The sequence below is a fragment of the Cavia porcellus genome, unplaced genomic scaffold (assembly GCF_034190915.1).
Source record: "Cavia porcellus strain 051 isolate PalLab524CR breed Dunkin Hartley unplaced genomic scaffold, mCavPor4.1 scaffold_16, whole genome shotgun sequence".
NCBI classification, from domain to species: Eukaryota; Metazoa; Chordata; class Mammalia; order Rodentia; family Caviidae; genus Cavia; species Cavia porcellus.
The window spans coordinates 52,504,173-52,523,146 of NW_026947499.1; the positions used below are offsets into that span (position 1 = coordinate 52,504,173).

Consider the following 18,974-nt stretch of genomic DNA (forward strand, 5'->3'; position numbering starts at 1 on the left):
GTTTAAAATTTATTTTATTTAGGCCAGGTATGGTGGCGCACACCTGTAATCAAAGCACTTGAAAGGCTGAGGTAGGGTTGCTGTGAGTTTGAGGCTACCTGGGCTACAAAGTGAGTTCAAGGCCAGCCTGAACAGCATAGCAAGACCCTGTCTCAAAAAAAAAAAAAAAAAAATTATTTTATTTTACTTTAATTTTGCTATCCTATGGATTGAGTCCAAAACTTTCACACTGAGCTATATCCTTAACCCTTTTTTTGAAACAGAGTTTTTACTAAATTTCCCAAATGGGGCTCAAATTTGGCAGTCCAGCCAAGTATGGTAGCACATGTCTGTAATCCCAACACTTGGGAGGCTGAGACAGGAGGATCACCTAGAGTTCAAGGGCAGGTTGGACTACAAAGTGCACTCAATGCCAGCCTGTACTACATAGCAAGATCCCAGCTCAAACAAACAAGCAAACAACCTTACAATCCTGCCTCAGCCTTCGGTAACTGCGGCTACAGACAGGTACCACTGCTCACATCTCTATGTTATTTCTTATAGCAGCATGGGAAACCACAATGATCCCCATAAATGTTTGAATAAAAAGAGTAAGGCCAGGTGTGGAGGTGCACACTTGTAAATCCCAGCACTCAGGAAACGAGGGTTTCCTGGGAATTCAAGGCCTGCCTGGGTGGGCTACCTGGTGAGTTCAGTGGCAGCTTGAACTGCTTTAAAAATACAAAACTGTGAGCCAAACTCTCACTAAGTAACGATCAACAGTGTTTGTTTGTTTTGTTTTGTTTTTCTAAAGCAGGGTCTCACTATATAACCTAGGCTGGCCTTGAACGGATGGTAATCCTCCTGCCTCAGCCTTGAGAGTGCTGGGGTTAGACGTAGAGGTGTGCACCACCACACCTGGCTCAACAGAGTATTTTTGATGTAGTAGATATTTTTAGTGCTGCTAGAGGATGAATGCCCAGGCTCTTGATTTCCAGGTTTCAGAAAAATAACTAAGGTAAAACAGATTAAGCTGGTCGTTTTAGGGTATTATTGTTGTTATCAATGCTGCTTTAGGAATGCTTACCTATTTGAATATTGGCAACAGAGGAAATAGTAAGTTAGCAAAAAGAGAAAGAAGAAAGGATCCGCTCAGCCCTTCCAGACCTCCATGCTGTAGTGGGGTTCATTAGGGACCAGACCTACAGTCCCTCTGCACACGAATGGGCTGGGAGCTTCTCTGCCACCCCCTGTCTCCCTTTCTCTTTCTCGTCTCTCTCTCTCTCTCTCTCTCTCTCTCTCTCTCTCTCTCTCTCTCTCTCTCTCGATACTGGAGATTGAACAGAAAGCCCTGAGCTATATTCCTGGCACTTTCTAATTTTATCTTAAAATGGCATCTTCCTAGCCATTTTAGGGCTAGGGAGGCTGAGACAGAAGGATTGCTGCAAGTTCGAGGCCAGCCTGGGCACCTGGTGGGCCCAAAGTCAGCCTGAACTAGATAAGCACACCTGGTCTTGAAGGGGAAACAAGAACAAAAACAAAACTCAGGGTCCTACCAAATTGCCCACGTTGGTCTCCTACCCTCCTACTTCCTACCTCTTTTTTTCCTATTGACACACAGGTAAGCAAATGAAATGAGGTTTTTCAAGTATAAAGTTAAAGATTATTAACCTAGAAATGACTGTGGGCCTTACTGCATACGCAGCAGTCAAAAGTGTTGTTCTTCTCTTTGGGAATTTAATTTTCAGCTTTTTGTGGGGTATTTATCTTTTACTTTAATCTAATTGCACCGTCTAGTTTCATTGGGTTTTTCATTTTTATCATCCCGTGGCTAATGGTAGTGGTGTGTTAAGCTTTCCTTTTAACCACTTAACAGTTTCCCCTGAGGGTTGCTAGGCAGCAAGTTTGTTTCCATAGTGACTGTCCCCATGTTCCTGGGCAGGCGTCATTTCGACCAGTTGATTCTCCATTTGCACGAGATACACCTGTGTATCTGTTTTATATTGACTATTTTTTTACATACTTTTTCACTTAAAATGTTGTGTCTGCCTTTGATGTTTGTTTCTAGTGAAATCTAATACTAACTTCTGGATTCTTCTTTTACTAATTCATGTTTATTTTGTGAAAAATAGGGTTGGAGATACAGCTCAGTGGTACAGCTCTTGCCTGGCAAGTACAAGGTCCTGAGTTCAATTCCCAGTACCAAAAGCAAAACACACAAAAGAAAAACCCTATAAAATGTTGTGCTACACTCGACAAAAACTCTTATCAGTTCATTAGATACAGTTTTGTACTTCTCCAGAGCCTCGTTCTCTTACAACACAAAACGGACATGTTTGGGGTCCTGAGAAAAATAGGAAGGAAATGCCAAAAGATCTGCAGAAGATAAAACTGAGAAAGGGGAAATGTGAGCGTATCAGAGAGGAAAAGTCTGTGTTATGAAACGGAGAGACAAAAACATGCCCCCGTGCTGTCAGCAATTCATAAGACAGAAATGAAGCTAAAAGAATTCCAGTATTTTTAGTCAGTGATTATGATAATTCTGTGGGAGTGCTGACAGAGTTGACCAACATCAAACAAGCTCCTCTGAAATCAGAAAGTGAGGAAAAAACATTATAAAATATTTATGTACTTTCTGGACCAAATAACTTATTTATCTACTTATTTATTCAAAAAGTCATTTACAGTTTAGATCAGGTCTAACAGACCAAGCAGTGGAGAAGTTGCCACAGTGAAACGCCAGGCAGGCTGTTCATCATCGATGTCTTGACCATTGTTTAGTGGGGAGACCCTTCGCTGAAGTTAGGTCACCCACAGACAAAAAGGGCAGGCCAGTGCGACCGCCCCGTGTGGGTTCACAGAAAGACAATGCAAAAGGAATTCAAAAAGAAACTGGACACTATGGTCCAGGTTGTAATCCTGCACTGTGTATTGACTATTTTAAGAGCTACCATGCACTGAAAAATTATTGAATAAATTTAATTAAAAATCTTCATTTTTACGTTTTCTGTTATCTTATAAAAACTGATGCAAAATATGCAATTTTTGGTCATTCCATATTTAAGTCACTGGACTGCAAAGTGGTTCAGTAAACACGCTGGAGTTTTACTTTTTGAGTGAACCAAACTTAAAGCAGCTCTCAGGTAAGCGGTGGGTGCGATGGTGAGCAGAATGCAGGGAAACATCATGTGGAGGGGCACAGCCCGATGTGCACCCCTCTTCCACCCTGGGAGCTGCTGCTGGCTCTTGGTCAGCACGGCCTGTGCGGTGAGACCAACCGGCCACACTCAGTCCCTTGACCCCCGTGTGCAGCCTGTTGGTCCCCACCAAAGCAGACTCGGCCATCTCTCTAATGTATTTTTTTATTTTAAAATTTGGGGGCTGGGGATGTAACTCAGCAGCACAAGAGCTTGCCAGGCAAGTGTGAGGTCGGGCGTAAGTTTGGTTCCCGGTACCCACCCAAAATCACATTTTGGGTTTCTTGTCTAAGACGGTAGCAAGCAGGGAAGGCGTCTGTCTCTGGAGGTAGGAAGGGTCGGGAGGAAAGGGGAGAGGAGATGATCGAGCTGTCATGCTGTGATGTGTCTATGAACCCATTCCCCAAGACCCTCCACCGCTGCCGCGTTAGCCACCCCGTCCCGCGACACACACGCAATGGCTTTGTGCAGGGACGTGGAAAGCCGGGGCGCTTACCGCCTGGAGGCTGCCGTGCACCACACCCCACCGCCTCCAGCTCCCTCTCCCCGCGCTCCAGCCGCTGGGCTGTCATCGGATGGGGGTCTCGGGGACCCCAGAAAGTGAGCAGGACACTCAGAAGGAAGAGGAGGAGATTGATTAAGAGGGACAGAAGTGAAGGCGCACTTACACTCCGGGATGGGAGTGGCTGGACAGGGCCACACTGGTCTCCTTGGGTCCTGGGATCATGGGAGAATTTGAAGCAGGGGATTGACAGCAGTCGCTGCCCAATGAGATATGTGACCCAGCCCACCCTCAGAAGCTGGAGTTTTTGACCCAACAAGGATTTTAGAGGAAGTATGGCACCCAAAGCCCACTGGCAAGTGGTCTCAAAGTTACATTGCAAATGAGGCCCGACAGGTCAGGGTTATGTACTTCTGATTCTGGACTTGCCAGGGGGTCTCAGAGGTGCAAAGCCACCTTTAATCTGTTGCCTTCCTGATATTTTCAGTAGTCCTTGCTCATCTGGTTTCTCAATTCTTGCCTTAGGGCTCTCTGTTGTTTACTGGCCTTTACCATGGCTCCTACCTCAGGACATTTGCTTTGCTCTTGCTGGAATTGCTTTTGCCCCGTCTGCTCAGCTGGCTGCCTCTCATCCCTAGCAATGCTTTTTGGTCTTTTCTCTAGTCCCGTAGTTTTCTACCAAGATGCCTGTGGCTTTGCCTGTACCCCACCAAGAGACCTATAGCCACATCTGCAGACCTTGGCCCTCCTGATCTGGAGAGGAGGACCTGCCTGGGCATGAGAATCACAGAGGCAGAGAGGCTGCTAAACGTGCTACAGAGCAGCTGGCAGCCTCCACGTGGAGGATGGTTCAGCCCACCAGTGCCCGGGAGCAGAATCCCCAATCCCAGCTGTGGCCTGCCCTACCTGATTCTGCACACCTCACTATCTAGAGGCGCCCAAGAGTGCTGTCCCTGCCAGAGCCCACGTGCTATTCCCCAGCCATTCCAACCAGAGGAAGAGCAATAGGTCCCTTCCCTGGGGGAACCCTCAGATCTCCATCCCCTCCCTGGGGCCTTGGGGCCCCCCTCGGGCCTCTGGCCTCCTTTGCTCAGCTGCCTGGCCTGCCCTCAGCTCATCAGCCCTTCCTCCCTCAGTCCTTTGGTTTCCTGCTGCTGGATCCCAGAGGCCCTTCACGTGCCTCACTTAGGGTGAAGGACCTTCTCATCCTCCATTACGCGGGACAGATACAGCCCCAACACAGCTGAGAGGGTGGCGTCTGCTCCCCCCTCCCCCCAGTGCTCAGTCCAAGTTCAGCGGGGAGAGAGAGTGGAGGGCCCTAGGGATGCAGTGTCTCTCCTGTAGGTGCTGCCCTCCTCCCCGTAGGACCGACGGGGCAGTAGGAGATTTAGGAGGGGTCACTCTCACAGTCACCTCGTCCTTGCCTATGAGGGCCCCCACACCCAGCACGGGAAGGGACAGGAAGTCTAGAACTGGAAGGCTTCAGGGAGAATTTTTTCCCACCTCAGGGAACTGAACTCAGAATCTTTGCACAGGGCTAAATCCCCGGCCCTTATTTTTTAATTTTGAAACAGGGTTTTGCTAAATTGCTAAATTGTCCAGGCTGGGCTTGAATTTTCTATCCTCCGGTCTCAGCCTCCCGCAGGGAGAGTGCCTTTGTCTAAAAGCCAGCTCTCCGGGGAGCACACTGGGGTCACCACATGGTGCTGTCTGCCTTCATGTCAAGCTGCGAGAAGCCCCACAACGGATGCCACGTGGATGCCAGCACCATGTACTGGAATTCTCAGCCTCCAGAAGCACGAGCCAAACAAACCACTGTTTTCTATAAATCATCCAAAATCAAGTAATTTGTTCTAGTAACAGAAAAATGGATGAAAACACGGAGCAAACAGGAAAAAGTCGGTGAGAGAGACGCGAGGCCGAGCAGCGTGGTGCAAAGCAAGGGAAAGTGGATTGAGGAGCTGGAGTCTCCGAGGGTGTGCGAAGGCTAGGAAGAGGCTGAGCCAGAAACCAACAGCTGCACCGTGGGCCCCAGAGAGAACCAGCAAGACCAGTCAGCACCCACCAGCGGGGGGCGCCCGTTCGCAGGAAGAGCTGGAACAGTGGGTAGGGGAGGAAGCAGGGTTTCAAAATCAGCAAGCTGGATTCAGTGAGGGCTGACTTGGTGTGCCAACTTGGCTGAGCCGCAGTGCTCAGATGTGCGATCAAAGTGTATTCTGGGTATTTCCACGAAGGTGTTTTTGGATGAGATTGACATTTAAATAAGTGGGTCTGGAGTAATGCATATTGGCCTCCAGAGTGTTGGTGGGTCTCATCCAATCAGTGGAAGGGATGAATAGACCAACATACCTCTTATGAGCAAGAGATGATTCAGACCAGGCGTGACAGTGCGTGCCTGTAATCTCAGCATGCTGGGAGGCTGAAGCAAGAGGATCACAAGATGAGCCGGGCTTGGGCAAGTTAGCAATTTAGTTAGACCCTGTTATGGTTGATATACTGTGTCAACCTGAGAAGTTTAGATGTTTAAGAAGCAGGGAGCCAGGATCCTCACTTTGTAAATTTCCTCAGTTTATACAAGAGGAGGGCATGGAGGGTGTGTAAGTGCCCTTCTCCTTTTTGTTCTGGCTGCTTTTACTGCCTGCTGCCTTCAAGTATTGTTGAGGAGCTAGGACATTCTGCCTTGGAGCCAGCTGAGTATGGACTGAAACCTCCACACACTGTGAGAGAAATAAACCGTTCCTTCCTTCATTTGGGCATCAGGTATTTTGTCTCAGCAATGAAAGAAAAGTAACCAAGATAGACCATGTCTCACAGTTAAAAAATAAAAAGGACTGGACATGTAGCTCAGTGTGAAAGCCTTGGATTCAACACCCCAGTACTGCAGGGAGAGGAAAAAAGAGAATTCAGCAGCAGATGACTTTTGGGCCGACTGTAGCATTGCTTGTTGCTGGATCTCAGCCGGCCAGGAGCTCCACCCTGCACGTTTCAGGCAAGCCAGCCTCCATCAGCACATGAGCCAATGCCAAAAATCAATTTCTGTACACCAACCCATGTTCTACTGGTTATGTTTTTCTGGTCCAACCAATCATCTATGCTAGAGCGAAATTATTCTCCAATAGAAAGTGCCTGGGCTCTCGGAGGCTGCAGGAGCCCTGGCTGAGATATTGGATAAGGACAGTTGGGAGCAGCAATTACAAAAACTAAACTCTTCCAAGGATCTGTTTCCAAGGCATCAGCACTTTAGAAATAAGGCCTCAAGTTTTGTCTTTATCACTCGTATTCGAAGAGTACTTGCTGCTTTTAAACTGGGCATGGTGATGCACATCCGTCATCCCAGCACTCCATGAGGCTGAGACAGGAGGAGCACAAGTTAGAGCCTAACCAGCGCAATGTAGAGACTTAGTGAGTCCCTGTCTCAAAATTTAAAAATTCAAAAAGGGCTGGAGATATACTCGTGTGAAGTCCCTGGGTTCAATCCCTGGAACTGGGGGAAAAGAGGAAAAATAAAAAGCAGCTTTCCTGAGCTGTTTGTTCATTTAAACATACAGTTCTGTGTTCACGAGTCATTTCCACTTTCTATATTGTGCACCCGTCACCGTATCCTCCCCTCCCCGGCCTTGGCCACTGCTAACCTACTTCCTGTCTCCACAGATCGGCCTAGTCTGGGCTTTTCCTATAAATCGTATGAATGTGCCTGTTGGGTCTAGCTTCCTGCACGTAGCTTCATTTTTGAGCTCCGTTTTTGAGCATTTGTTCCTTTATTTCCTGGGTCACATGGCTGGTTCACACTTACTGGACAGTGTGGCCCAGAGCTGCTCTGCATGCTCCAGCATGGTTTTTGTATGAAGCATCAGTGAAGTTTCCTAAGAGGAGCTTGCCAGTCTCTCTATCTTCCCCTGGGCTCCCTGTCCCTGGAGGAGTGGGTGGCGTGCGGCAGAGGTGAGGAGCAGGGCACAGCCTCGCGTGACTGGGTCCTTGCAGAGGGTGTTTTGTGGTTCCAGCTCCGCTTCCTGTGCTGTAAACTAGAGATACAAGATGAGGTCACTGCTTCTGACCTACAATTCTAAAGTCCAGAGAACTCTGAAAATCAAAAGCTTTACGATAAATGTGTGACAAATCCATTTGGTGCAGAACTGCCTGAGTTGAGATTGCTTACCGGCTTCATCTGTAGTGTGACAAGTTCTACTTCTCTTGGCAGAAACACTGATGTGTGCATCATGGAAAACTGCCCCAGAGCCACTGGAGTATTAGGTAAAAGACAGGAGAAGCCACGTGCAGTGGCACATGTTTGTAAGTCCCAGTACTTTGGGAGGCTGGGACAGGAGCATCACAAGTCTTATCTGGGCAATTTAGCAACATCCTATCTCAAAATAGAGAACTGAGGAGGTCACTCAGTATAAAGGGCTGCGCAGGGTGGAGGGATAGACAATAACAGTTGCATCCTCCCCACCACCAATAATAATAATGTTACAGAACCAAATCTGATATACAGAAGGTCAGTAACTGAAGCAATGAGTTATGCATTGAAGTTTATTTGAAGAGCAGGCAAGCGTGAAGACCAGAGTCTCCAAGGCGCCTCCACAAGGGTTAGTGGTGCTTACAGATAGAGAAGCAGGAGGCAATTTCAGGCATGGGCAGAGGACCTGTGGTCTACACATGTGTAATCAGTCTTCGTGGTTCTTCACAGGCCCATGTTAAGAAATCGGCAATAATCAAAGGTGTTTGGGGCTCTCTGTGTCAAAGGTCACCCATCAGATTCTGCACTGGCCCAAATCAAAAGTCACTGGTTTCACCAAAAGCGGCCTCCAAGTCCCAGAAATGTAACCGAAGTAACCTTTATCACCAAGGCCCGAACCTCAGAGGTGTGACCAGCAGCAAAGCCAATGGGAGACAGACGCTGTATGTCATCAGCTGTATGATGTCCACAGTTAGTGATTTTAAAACAAGAGGGCTGGGGATGGAATCCAGGGCTTTGCATATGCTGGGCAAATTCCTAGCCCCCAGATTAGTGAGGTTTTTTTGTTTTGTTTTTTGTTTTTATTTTATCATATATATGTGCTAGTTTTAAAGTCAAGTAAAAGCAAGTGAAGCTAGAGGATTTGTTCAGGCTTTCCTTCCGTCCCAGTAACAAAGACGTTATCTTTAACAAACTGAGAAGAAACCTGAGGTTTTCATGTTTGTTCCCACAAAGTGGGGATAAAAGTAAAGTCCATCTCCCAGGAGGGAGGTAGGGGAGACTGTTAGGAGCACAGGTGAAAAATCCATGTGAGGTGGGTGGCTGTGCCCGTCCTCAGGAGTTCACGGTTGGGGTGAGCAGGCTGTGACAGGGACCGAAGACCCAAGAGTCCAAAACGCTAAGCCACCAGCATGCACAACCAGGATTTCAGAAGTTTTAAGTGCCTGGTCCAAAGTCACCCAGCTGGTGAGCAAAGGCGCCAAAGGATCGCAGCCCACTCCAGATGACTCCGGAAGAGCTCAGGATAGGTCAGTTGAGCCCTGTGGGCTCCGAAAGCCCTCATCCTCTATGCTGAGGGCAGTAGTGGCACAGCCACCTTGGGAGACAGTTCAGTTGTTTCTTAAATAAACACTCACCAAAAAAATTAAATAAATATTCAGTAACTGCATGAGCCACCCACCTCAAGCGAAAGGAAAGGACGGTCCGACACTTATGCTATTGCTCACTGTCATTACCCCAGGCCAAACTGAACACTCAAGTATCTGTCGAAGGATGAGCAGGTATGCAAACTGTGGTGTATCTATACAAGCGGCAGAAATGAACTGAGTGAAAAAAAAAAAAACTAAAAACCAAGGTATACTGTATCTTTGATGCCACTTATAGACAACTGTGGAATGGTTGAGTGTGGTGGAACACACCTGTAATCCCAGCACTTTGGGAGACAGAGACAGGAAGACTGCAAGTTCAAGTCTTGCCTGGGCAACTTAGTAAGTAAGAGAGGCTGAGGGTGTAGCTCAGTGGTACTGCACCCCTGGGTTCTATTCCTAGTACCACACATCAAAAGAAAAAACCCAGCAACCTAGAATGTGCAGACTAATGTCTAAAGAGCAAAGCAGTAGTTGTCTGGGGGTGGGGTTAGGAGCAGAGCCTCGCAGGGGAGATTGCAGAGGGCATGAGGAATCGTGCGGGGTGATGGGTGTTTTCTTGTTATGGTTTCATTAAGTGCCTGTCTTTGAAGTAGCTCACTCATGGGACGTTTTTGTTTGAGGTTAGGGATTGACCTGAGAGCCTTCTCACTGAGCTATATTCCTAAACCTTTCTTTCTCTTTCCTTTCCAAGATATGGCATCTGTAAATTGCTACGTTTCCCAGGTTGAGCTCAAACTTGCCATTATCCTGCCTCAGCCTCCCAGGCTGCTGTGATTACAAGAGTGCTCCCAGCTCTGTGGGACTTTGTAAACATTTGTGCTTTGCTGTACATCAGTCATACATCCATGCAACCACTGTTTTTGTTGTTGTTCATTCGTTCATTTGTTTGTTTTGTCTTTTTGAGACAGGGTTTCACTATGTAGTGCAGGCTGGCTTTGAACTCACATTGTAGCCCAGGCTGACCTCGAACTCATGGTGATCCTCCTGTCTCAGCCTCCTGAGTGCTGAGATTATAGGCTTGCATTATCACACCCAGTCAACCACTGATTTTAAATGATTAAAAAACAATGCCCTTTGATAACTTTTGCATTATAGTTTAAAACACCCTTGCAAACAACTTTTTGCTTAGGTGACCACCACAGAGTTGGAATGGCCTCAAGAGCACCCAGCGAGACGTGGTGACAGTGTGTATCCCTTGTTTGCTGTGTTTCTTCTCCCTTGACAAGTTTGCCAGGTAGGCTACCTTGGATTTCCTTGCCTGTAATTGGAGGCATTAACCACTCGGGGGCGCACTTAGCTGCCCCTTTCTGGAACAGGCTCTGAGGATCAAGGTACGCAAGAGGGATCAGCAGGCTTTCTCAAGATCCCACTTAAAGCATAAAATTAATTAATTAATTAATTTTAAAAACACAGAAATCTACGCTATCTAAACACTGGCAACAACTTTTGTAAATTTCTGCCTCGTATAGATACCAACCCCATGTCTCTAATTTGAGCTTGAGAGATAGCTAGCCCAGAAAAGTACTTTGCTTGCAATAGTCACTGTGTCCTTGGTGAGGAAGGAGATTTTGCAAGTAGAAATGCTCTTCATAGAACATCCTAGAGCAGTTCTTCTCCAGCTGTCATGTGCATGGACTCACCGGGGGATTTTATAAAACTGTGGTCTGGTTTGTGAAGTCTGGGTGTGGCCAGGTGATACTGGTGTGGCAGGGAGACCACATGTTGAGGGCATAGAGAGAGCCCTCCCCAGCCAGAAAGAGACACAGAGGAGAAGGAACTTCAACCTGCTGCAGTGACTGCACTGTCACTGAGCCTACTAGCTTGAGTAGTCCATATCATGTCCTAGCTCCCCCTAGGGACCAAATTCCCTTCCATCCTTACTGACCCGGGCCAAGATACCTTACGTCCAAAGTTGCATCTCAAAGGACTCGTTGGTGGGCTTCAGGAGCCCGATTCCCAGTGTCTACGCGTCGTTTATGATCATCTCCCGCTGGCTACAAAGTCACCTGCTCTCCTGCTGCTTAGAGCCTTTATTCAGACTCTCGTGTCTCCTGCTACGTGATGGCTCTGATATCTGAAAATTTGTCATCATCAGCTTTTTACTGCTTTGACTATCTAAGAGAAACACTTCAAGGAGGAAGGCTTACTCTAATTCACAGTTTCAGAGGCTTCAACCCGTGAGCAGCTGGGCTCAGGAGAGGCACATGGAAGCAGCAGGGCCCGGTGGAGGAAAGCTGCTCACCTCACGGCAGCCAGGAAGCAGCGAGAAAGGGGCAGAGCGTGTGCTGGGACAGGACAGGGAGGGGCGTCCTGCCTTCTTCCAGGTTGCTCCCCAGGCTCCCATCTCACTGATTGGCACCTCCCACGCTCAGGCGTGTCTCCCCACCCAGATTGCCATCCCTCAGGCCAGTCACCTTTTAATGTGCCCTCACAGACACAGACACCCCCAGAATGGTGGTGAATAATTTCCTAGGCATTTCCCAATCCAATCAAGTTGACAGTGAAGATTATCTGTCACGGAGAAAAAGAGGAGATGGGGCATTGAGGGGACAGCCGGAAGTACCTGCTCCAGGAGGAACCTGTTAAATAAACTGTAGTTTCCAGAGACTGGAATATTCAGCCCCTAACACAAGGACACCAATCTATATAAAGCGCTGTGGAAAGGTCCCCCAACATAACTAAGGAGGAGGGGTAGTGTTGCAGGAGATGGGATGAGCAGGATCAAATTTCCCTCTGAGGGGAAATGGAACTGACAAGCCAGGCAGGCAGGCAGGTGTGTCTGCAGCACAGACCTCAGAAGGGCCCTGGGAGGAGCCCAGGTAGGCTGTGGGTCCCCAAGGAGGGCCCCACAGGAGTCCTGGCGAGAAGATAAAAGAGTAGGTCTATTCTCGCACACAGGCTACACGTGCTCTGCCCCCAGAAAGGCACCTTGGGCATCTGGCTTCAGGGACAGGAAGGAAAGGGCCACACATTTGTGGAGGGCACAGTACAGTCAAGCATTTTTCATTTACTCCCCACAATAAAGCGGCGAGGAAAGGCTGTGGGTGTCTGTGGGCTCTGCATGTCTGGCATCCCTCTCCAGTCTCCTAGAAGTTCCAACCTGATTTTCTTTGGGGAACAACTGGATGGTGTGGGACCAAAAACATCCCCTGCCTTCCCTGAGGTGATTGGTGCAGCAATGACCATGTGATCTGGGTGGGGACCACTAAGGGCCATGCTGAGGACAACATGGACCCTTGTCAAACCTCTCTCCTACTGAACTTGAACCTGAGTGGAAGTTAGCTTGAGGCTTTTTAGAACCTTTTGAAGAAAAGGGCTGCTTAGGAGCAAAAGCCAGACAAGAAGCCACAGTACTAGAATCCAGGTCCTGATGCTGTTATCTGAGGTGCTAGATGCTGCCAGACCTGAAGCTTTGGACTCTCAAGTTCTGTGAGCCAATATTTTTTTCTTAAGCTAGTTTCAGTTGGGTTTCTGGAGCTTGCATCCAAAGGACTGTTGACTGATAATAATCCAGCTCCCCATTACCTAAGGACAAAAAAGATTCTAAGCATTTCTTTGAAAGAACAAACAGACCCAGGAGCCTCTTACATGCCGTATGTACTTTATTCCAGCTCCTCAAGGACTGTGGCTGTGTGGGAACAAGGGAGGGCTGGAACTGGAAAGCATTTTGTTTTTCTTTCAGTACTGGGGATTAAACCCAGGACTTTCACACACTGAGCAACATTTCCAGCTTCTCTCTCTCTTTCTTTTCTTTTCTTTCTTTTTTTTTTTTTTTTTTTTTTTTTGAGACAGAGTCTTGCTAAGTTTTTCAGGCTGGGCTTGAACTTGTGATCCTCCTGCATCAGCCTTCCAGATCATATGCACATGCCACCATCTCTGGCTGAAGTCAGATATTTTTAATTGTCAAGTGGGAAAAATACATGCAAGATGCAATGAATGAACCAAGATCAATTAAAAATTTTAAAAAACTCTCAGCAGGTGGAAATTTCTGAAACAGTGCTTGCTGGGAATATTGCAAATGATCATAAAATAACAGCACACAGTGATTTCACAGAGTAAACTTGGACAATTTGCATGGGATCTGTCATGGAAGGTTCACCACTTCCTGCAAGAGATACTATAATCTCTCCCTCTGCACAGTGGATGAAGCTGATCACACACCAACTGAATTGGGGGTGAGAAGCAAAGTTGAGTGTATCTGCCACATTGAAAATGCTTGGAAACTGCACGCATCTTTCCTAAGTTGAGAGACTGGCGTCATCATGTCCTTCCAGGGCATGACAGCAGAGTCCTCACTGCAAAACCATCCAGAGCTTTGTCTCAGGCTGCAAATCTGCAATATAGTAACAAGTGATCCAGGAGGGACACAGCATAAGCTAGGAAATTCATTCTGTGTCACTCTATAGCCCACAAAGATGCTGCATCAGGGGTTTCTCTGCTCTATCAGGAGCCCAGGCTTTGAGAAGCTTGGCCAGCGGGGGTGGAGGAAGTGTCATCATCCAGGGGCCCCCATCATGTCCAGCAGGAAAGTGGGACAGACAATGGTGAGGGCCAGCAGCTCCCTAAATCCCTGCCCTTCCAGGGAGCTGGACAGTACAAGTAGCCTTGTGACCAGGAAGAGAAAGGGGAGGTTTTGCCTACCAGCACGCACCTCAGATAAGCCTTTATAGGCAGTGCTTACAACAGGTCTCCGTATTTGACAGATGGAGAGACTAAAGCTTGAAGAGATGTAGTAATCATTGAGCCAAACACTGGAAGCAGAACTCAGGTACCTGCAAATGGGCCATGGAGTTCACCACCCGAGTAGTGACAGTCGGTCATCAGAAAAACTGTCTTGAAACCCAGACTTGTGCTGTAGGAGTCAACACCTGCACCTTTGTTTCCTTGGCTATACCTGAATATCAAAAACTGAGTAATTTCTTTTTTTTTTTTTTTTTTTTTTTTTGTCTTTTTCCTTTTTATCGGCACCAGGGATCAAACTCACAACTGCCTGCTTGCAAGGCAGGCGCTAAAAACTGAGTAATTTCTAAAGCATGAAAGTTATTTTGCACCTGGGTCTAAAGGCCCACGGGTTCAGAGTCCAGGGCTGTGTCGTTGGAGGACCTTCCTTCTGTGAGACACACCTCTCTGCAGAGAGTGCCAGGGAGACCCAGGGCACCACACTGGGACAGCAGGGTGTGAGAGGAGGAGCCATTTTGTGGTCACAGTGCATGGCCACTGATTCCTCTCTTTGCTTACGTTCCTCCTCCCCTGAAATGTTCATCCTTCAGCTTCTCTTCATTCATTCTAGCATCTCTGTGCAATGCTGGAAAGCTGAGGTGCGAAGAAGGTATCTGCAGTTGTATCCTTAGCTCACTCATTCACAGATCCAGCACACACCTATCATCCCCTCAGGACAAGAGAGCCACCATGCAAGGTGCAGAGCTCAGGGAACGAGATTCACTGGCTTTGCCTGGTTTCCCTCTGTACTGGCATGCACAGTTGGCTTCCTGGGAATCGCTGTTGTTACTAAAGCAGGGTAGCTGTAAAATGAAACCTTCTGCTAGAAAGAGGAAGGAAGCAGGAGGGGGAACAGTAGCCAAACTGGCCTTAACAACAGACTCACTCCTAAGAGAATGCATTAACCCATAAGTCACAAACGGGCTCACCTGTCCCCTAGGGAATGGCTTCTCAAAGATCTCATCTCCAAAAGCCGTCAGTGTGTGACTCTGGGGATGAAGTTGCCAACATCTCAGTTCTGGGAGCCAAACTCGAGAATCACAGCCACCATGACAGCCTTTTGCAGGATCCGGTTCCACTCTAATAACCTCCACGTGTCTTGAAGTCCTACTCCAAGCTTCAACCAGGGATGGCCTGCTGTTAAAGTGTTTAGTGATTAATTTAAAAACTCTTTGTTGACTGATTAACAATGCACTATGCACTAACCAGCCAGGCTCACCAATATATAAACTCTTATTTTTCAGACTCCCCAGACTGAACCAGAGTCTTGCACTGTGCTATGCCCCAACTCCTCCTCTTCCTCCTCCTCCTCTTCCTCCTCCTCTTTCTCCTTCTCCTTCTTCTTCCTCTTCCTCCTCCTCCTCCTCCTTCTCCTCCTCCTCCTCCTCCTTCTTCTTCTTTTTCTTCTTCTTGTTCTACTTCTGCTTCTGCTTCTTCTTCTTTTTTGAGATGGGCTCACTAAGGCACCAAATTCCTCAGGCTGGGTTTGACTATATGATCCTCCTGCGTCAGTCTCCCAGAGCACTGGGATTATAGGTGAATATCATGGTGGCTGGCTCAAATGTTTTCTTGTACAATTCTGTTGCCATAATGGGCTTCCCAGGGAGGGAGGAGTTTCATCAGAAGACACTTTGGACACACATTACACAGTTTTAGGTTTAGACAACACAAGAGTTTTGCAGACACTCAGTCCTGTGCCTGTTTGCCCTCAGGAATGCCTAGTGCTGAAAGACCCTGAAAGCTTTGGTCAGGTGCAGTGCATCCACAGGCATATGAGACATTTAAAAGAAGAAACCATTTAAATTTATTAATCTTAAAAGAGCAATAAACTCACTGCATGTTAAACATTTTTATTCAGAACAACCATATTTTCCCAAAAGGTTTAGTGAGAAAGGCAGCACTGTCTCACACAGTCGTGGATTCTTGGATGCGCGGTTTATTAGCAGGCAGCTGACTCCTCACATCTGCCCCTCTGTTCAGCCCCTGGACATCACTGGAAAACTCCACTGGGCATCCATGAACTACTGAGGGAAAAAGCAAAGCAACCTCAGTATTTCAAAGAATGCTCTGTGCATCATGTCACTGAAATGATATCCTCTTATTCAGATGAGAAAATGTAGGCTCAGAGCAGTTAAATTGTCTACAGAAGAACACACAGCCAGCAGCAGAGAGGTGGGAAGGAGGATCTAGGACTAAAAGGAAGGGAGGAGAGAAAGGGAAGGGAGGAGAGGAGAGAGGGAGGGAGAGTGCCATGTCCCACTCTAATTCATCATAAAGAGACACAAGGCTTGAATTCGGTGCAAACTAGGGAGCTCATGGTTAATCTGAAGGAGTGCTTTGCTTAGAGAGGAGGAGTCAACATTTACCCAGCCCCCTCTAACACTTTCTTCATCGGCACTATCTATTTAATCTTTATTTACCTTATTTTCTTTATTTACCTTATTTAATCCCCTGCAGAGGGTGTGTTAAACCATAGTCTGCAAAGAAGTGTTTAGAAACTGCCCATAGGATCCTCCTGTCTCAAACTCCAGACTGCTGGGATTATAGGTGTGCACAGCCACGTCCTGCCTCTCCATTCTTTATAACACCAGTGGTAAAATCTGAAAAACAATCAGAAAGATTCTCAAGAGTGACAAGCAAGTAACCAAGTAGACTACAAACTAACAATCACAAGACTTTGTAGAACCCTTCTAGAACATTCTTGGTGGGGAGGAGTTGAAACAGGATCTTGCTATGTAGTTCAAACTGGCTTTGAAGTTACTGTGTATTCCAGGCTGAGCTTGAATTAAAAGTGATTCTCCTGCCTCAGCCTCCCAAAGAAGCATACACCACCACCTCTGGACTCTAGAACATTTTTTTACGGTTGGATCTGATGGCAACATGTGCTCTCCCATCGGCTTCAGCTCCCAGGCCCACCTCATTCATTGGACCTTTTTCTTGAAAGCCCATGGAACATGCCCAAGTTCCCCAAGATGAGCCTTGCAGTCAGGACTGGATCCTGGGGTGAGGACCGAATACACCATCTGTGGTACTACAGCTTGTCCTCGTGTGGCGTCCTCTGGATGCAGATCGCAGATCCCCAGCCTCCTGTCTCCTCTGAAACCCCAGCTGTTCCTTCTGTAAATCTCTCCCCAGGGCAGGCTCCACCCTGAAGCACTCATTCATGGTGTCTGCTCAACCATTAGGTCTCCGGTCTCACATTACCCAGGCCCCGCTCTGTCCAGCTGGGTACATCCCTAAGTCCACCTCGGCTGCCCTGTTGGGCTCCATAACCACAACACCTGGATCAGAACTCCTGCTCTCACACTTAATATCTGGGCCAGCTGCTCACCTTCCTCCACCTCTCTCTCCCTATCAGGAAAGTAGAGATGATAAATACTTGGCCCGTCCTAGAGAGTTCCTGGAAAGTCCAAGGGAATTAAGTCCTGGGGAGTACCTGGAGCAGAGTCCTTCTCAAGGAGACATACTGTGTCATTGCCATTGTTTCTGGGCCACTCAGTGTCAGGAGAGGGGCTGAGAGGATGCAGGGTCCCGGTTCCCTTTCAGCCAGCAGTTGTTCCACGGTGACATGTATTTGGTGTGGTTACACCTTTAGATTGAATGTCACGTCTCTTGGTCTGCAAATACTACTAGTAGCTAAAGAAAGGTTTGGATGCTCTGAGCACGCAGTGAAAATCTTTGCAACCCCCATCCTGGCTTCTCTGGTGTCTTTGGTACTTACATGAGCTCTTGGCCTCAGCTTGGACCCTCCTGGCAGCGTCTCTGGGCTCCAGATGCCTCATCTCTCCTGCCTCGGGCTGAGAGTGTCTGGGAAGACTGAACAACCGCTGTCACTGTCGCTGCTGGCTGTGAAGTCCCTCCTGGCACTTTCCCTTTATCCCCTGCAGCCTCCAGCGGCTCTCCTCCCCCTCCTCCAGCTGTCCTGAGCCTGCCTGCCGTGGTAGTGCAGAGGAGGGACCAGGACAGGAGGACCGTGCTTGGGCGTCAGTGTCCCCCCACCCTCCAGGCCACAGGCCCTGACAGATGAAGCCTCTGACAGAAGCAGAGCACAGGGTTGCAGGACCGGTCACCTTCCCCGAAGGGGCCCTCTCAGAGTTCAAGAGTCCCAGGGAAATCATCCACGCTTCCTTTAATTCCCACTGGCTGCAGCCAAGGCTGGAGTTTGGAGTTTGACCTGCGTGGAGGCTCTCCCAGAAGCAGGCACCCAGGACTGAGGGCCACCACTGTCCCCTGACACTCTACTGCACAGGGAGAGGGGCCCGGGATCTCCCTTCTTAGATCCTTCTCGGCCTCTTTCTACCTCTGAAAGCCTCGACAGACCTCAAGACGGTGCACCTGCATCTCAAGCAAGGTAAGACAGCCTCCTGTCCCTGCAAATGCCCACTCTCCAAGCTGGGCAGCCATGCTGCTCTGGGCACAAGGGCCTTGGTCTCTCTGCAGGGACAGCTTGTCACATTCCAAGTGAAAACTGTGGCCTGAGGTGGGAGCTTGGTGGGTGGGTTTTGCAGGTGGCAGTGCCAGGTGTGGGTCTCAGTTCTTGCCTGAACCAAATTCAAGGACATTAAGGCAATCATTTGACCACAAGGAGCCTCAGGAACCTGAGAATATGAACCTCAGCCTAGGCCAGCCCACAGGTGTGGTGGAGCAGAAACCTAGGTGATAAGAAGGTGACTTTATCTACATAAATCATAAAAAGCTAGAGCAATGGGTTGCTACAATTGAGTCACTGTTAAACACCAGGCAAACAGGTTTTTATTGTTCTTGCTGTGTTTTGTGGTCCTGGGGATTGAACCCAGGGCCTTGTGCATGCAAAGCAGAAGCTTCACCACTGAACCACATCCCCAGCAGGCAAACAGTTTTGTACTGGCACCTGCCAGTCTCCTGCAGATGTCCTGTCAGTGGCAGTCACCTGCAAGACAAGCACAGCCTCTCCTAACTCACAGACAAGCCTAAGGTAGCACAAATAATAAGTG

At 48.1% G+C, this 18,974-nt stretch overlaps 1 protein-coding gene and 1 long non-coding RNA gene across 7 annotated transcripts in view; one reads left to right on the plus strand and one right to left on the minus strand.

The window, feature by feature from the left end:
• Positions 1-7,441: 7,441 nt before the first annotated feature.
• Positions 7,442-17,908, minus strand: LOC106025361 (uncharacterized). 5 transcript variants are annotated; one of them, XR_010039885.1, is made up of 5 exons: positions 17,723-17,908; positions 16,440-16,601; positions 14,931-16,025; positions 13,934-14,054; positions 12,867-13,615 (listed from the first exon to the last, which is right to left on the minus strand). It is a non-coding gene; the product is annotated as an uncharacterized LOC106025361 (long non-coding RNA). The 5 variants fall into 5 exon arrangements; XR_010039887.1 differs by lacking the exons at positions 12,867-13,615; positions 13,934-14,054 and adding an exon at positions 7,442-7,700; XR_010039886.1 differs by lacking the exon at positions 13,934-14,054.
• A 255-nt stretch (positions 17,909-18,163) lies between these two features.
• Slc5a11 (solute carrier family 5 member 11) overlaps positions 18,164-18,974 on the plus strand; it is a 55,606-nt gene continuing 54,795 nt past the window's right edge. For both annotated transcript variants that reach the window (XM_003477822.5, XM_063226693.1), the window contains exon 1: positions 18,164-18,352. The gene's annotated coding sequence lies outside the window, so the exon portion shown is untranslated. The remainder of the gene's footprint in view (positions 18,353-18,974) is intronic.